Genomic DNA, 3,466 nt, shown 5'->3' on the forward strand with positions numbered 1-3,466 from the left:
ATTGTACATTCACACTGAAGGCATCAAAACTATGAATTAACACATGTGGAATTATATACTTAACAAAAAAGTGTGAAACAACTGAAAATATGTCTTATAGTCTAGGTTCTTCAAAGTAGCCAAGAGGTAGTCACCGGAAATGGTTTTCACTTCACAGATGTGCCCTGTCAGGTTTAATAAGTGGGAGTTCTTGCCTTATAAATGGGGTTCGGATCATCAGCTGTGTTGTGCAGAAGTCTGGTGGATACACAGCTGATAGTCCTACTGAATAGACTGTTAGAATTTGTATTATGGCAAGAAAAAAGCAGCTAAGTAAAGAAAAACGAGTGGCCATCATTACTTTAAGAAATGAATGTCAGTCAGTCCGAAAAATTGGGAAAACTTTGAAAGTGTCCCCAAGTACAGTTGCAAAAACCATGAAGCGCTACAAAGTAACTGGGTCACATGAGGACCGCCCCAGTAAAGGAAGACCAAGAGTCACCTCTGCTTCTGAGGATAAGTTTATCCGAGTCACCAGCCTCAGAAATCGCAGGTTAACAGCAGCTCAGATTAGAGACCAGGTCAATGCCACACAGAGTTCTAGCAGCAGACACATCTCTACAACAACAGTTAAGAGGAGACTTTGTGCAGCAGGCCTTCATGGTAAAATAGCTGCTAGGAAACCACTGCTAAGGACAGGCAACAAGAAGAAGAGACTTGTTTGGGCTAAAGAACACAAGGAATGGACACTAGACCAGTGGAAATCTGTGCTTTGGTCTGATGAGTCCAAATTTTAGATCTTTGGTTCCAACCACCGTGTCTTTGTGCGACGCAGAAAAGTTGAACGGATGGACTCTACATGCCTGGTTCCCACCGTGAAGCATGGAGGAGGAGGTGTGATGGTGTGGGGGTGCTTTGCTGCTGACACTGTTGTGGATTTATTCAAAATGGAAGGCATACTGAACCAGCATGGCTACCACAGCATCTTGCAGTGGCATGCTATTCCATCTGGTTTGCGTTTAGTTGGACCATCATTTATTTTTCAACAGGACAATGACCCCAAACACACCTCCAGGCTTTGTAAGGGCTATTTGACCAAGAAAGAGAGTGATAGGGTGCTACGCCAAATGACCTGGCCTCCACAGTCACCAGACCTGAACCCAATCGAGATGGTTTGGGGTGAGCTGGACCGCAGAGTGAAGGCAAAAGGGCCAACAAGTGCTAAGCATCTCTGGGAACTCCTTCAAGATTGTTGGAAGACCATTTCCGGTGACTACCTCTTGAAGCTCATCAAGAGAATGCCAAGAGTGTGCAAAGCAGTCATCAAACCAAAAGGTGGCTACTCTGAAGAACCTAGAATATAAGACATATTTTCAGTTGTTTCACACTTTTTTGTTAAGTATATAATTCCACATGTGTTAATTCATAGTTTTGATGCTTTCAGTGTGAATGTACAATTTTCAAAGTCATGAAAATCCAGAAAAATCTTTAAATGAGAAGGTGTGTCCAAACTTTTTTCTGTACTGTATATACACACACATATATATACTGTATATATACACACACATATATATATATATATATATACACACACACACATATATATATATATATATATTGTATATATACACAACACATATATATATTGTGTATATATACACACACACACATATATATATATACTGTATATAGACACACACACATATATACTGTATATAGACACACACATATATATATACTGTATATACACACACACATATACAGTATATACTGTATATAGACACACACATATATATATTGTATATAGACACACACATATATATATATATATATACTGTATATACACACACATATATATATACTGTATATATACACACACACAAATATATAGCTGCGTCCTCTGTGTCTCTGTACAGATATAAGTGTAACACGTACTGGATCCAGCACAGGTGACAGTCTGCCATAGAGCTGACGTGCAGTACATACACTATGTTATGGGGGCGCTCACCTGTGCGGACCCCGCTCTCCGGCCGCTACTTCTTTGCTCATATAAGGTCTCATTCTGCCATTAAACAATTCGGTTGTCATGGCAGCGGGGGTGGGGCGTTGGTAGGGGGCGTGTCTGGTATAGGGCAGATTGGGGCGGGGCTGTCATGCAGTGCTTGTCTCATCCCTGTAATTTCCTGCTGATGCCACCTGGTGGACAGCATTGGTCAGTACACGCTGAGAATGCTACATTTGCATTGTACTGTGGGAGCTGCTGGTACTACTGGTGCTTCCTGACTGCTGTCCCTATGAGGTATGCAGTATGTCACATGGTGGGGGAGGAACATTTTATATATGTATATGCACTGCTCAAAAAATAAAGGGAACTGTGCGGCCCTCCAAACAAATGCCACCCCACACCATTACTGACCCACTACCAAACCGGTCATGCTGAGGGATGTTGCAGGCAGCAGATCGCTCTCCACGGCGTCTCCAGACTCTGTCACGTCTGTTACATGTGCTCAGTGTGAACCTGCTTTCATCTGTGAAGAGCACAGGGCGCCAGTGGCGACTTTGCCAATCCTGGTGTTCTGTGGCATTTCTTTGGATGGCCGCACAGCCCTCCTTGTGCTCGGCAGAGGTAGCCTGACTGCCATTAGGTACCGAGATGAGATCCTCAGACCCCTTGTGAGACCATATGCTGGTGCGGTTGGCCCTGGGTTCCTCCTAATGCCGGACAATGCCAGACCTCATGTGGCTGGAGTGTGTCAGCAGTTCCTGCAAGATGAAGGCATTGAAGCTATGGACTGGCCCGCCCGTTCCCCAGACCTGAATTCGGGACACATCTGGGACATCATGTCTCGCTCCATCCATAAAACGGACAAACAACACAAATATTGGTTCTATCTTTTACACATTTGGGGTAGCCCTTAAGAGGGCCATTGGGTCAAAGAGAGAGAGAGAAGAGAGAGGGGAGGGAGAGAAGAGAGAGGGAAGGGAGAGATACCGGGAGATACCAAGAGAGGGAAAAAAGAGAGACCCAACCAGTGCAAGGCTAAGCCGGGCAGGCGGCAGCGGCTATTTATACCCACTGCTGATCTCTGATTGGTGGAAAATCTGGGTATGGCTGCTCTGATTGGTGGAAAAACTGGGTGTGGCTGCTCTGTGATTGGTCAGCATTATGACCTCATAGTGGCGATGACTCATACCTCCTGGGTGGTTGTTTTTAATGTATTTTTTGTTGTAACATTTTGTATGGCTGTTTGGTGCAGGGGGTGGGGTCGGGAGTATTTTAACCCCTGAACACCCCCATGACCATATGCCTCGACCCGTAGAAGCGTGATAGACACGCGAAACGGCCGTCGTCCGCAAAAGGCGCCGCTTCCCTGTATTTTTAATGGAAATGGAATAAAAGAAGATTTTATTAAATCGGTGTGCCACCTCGCTTTCTTCATGTATGAGTAGTATAATAATGATGATTTATCCTGGGGATGGGTTATCA

The sequence above is a fragment of the Phyllobates terribilis genome, unplaced genomic scaffold (assembly GCF_046119375.1).
Source record: "Phyllobates terribilis strain yellow unplaced genomic scaffold, ASM4611937v1 Scaffold_483__1_contigs__length_1377234, whole genome shotgun sequence".
NCBI classification, from domain to species: domain Eukaryota; kingdom Metazoa; phylum Chordata; class Amphibia; order Anura; family Dendrobatidae; genus Phyllobates; species Phyllobates terribilis.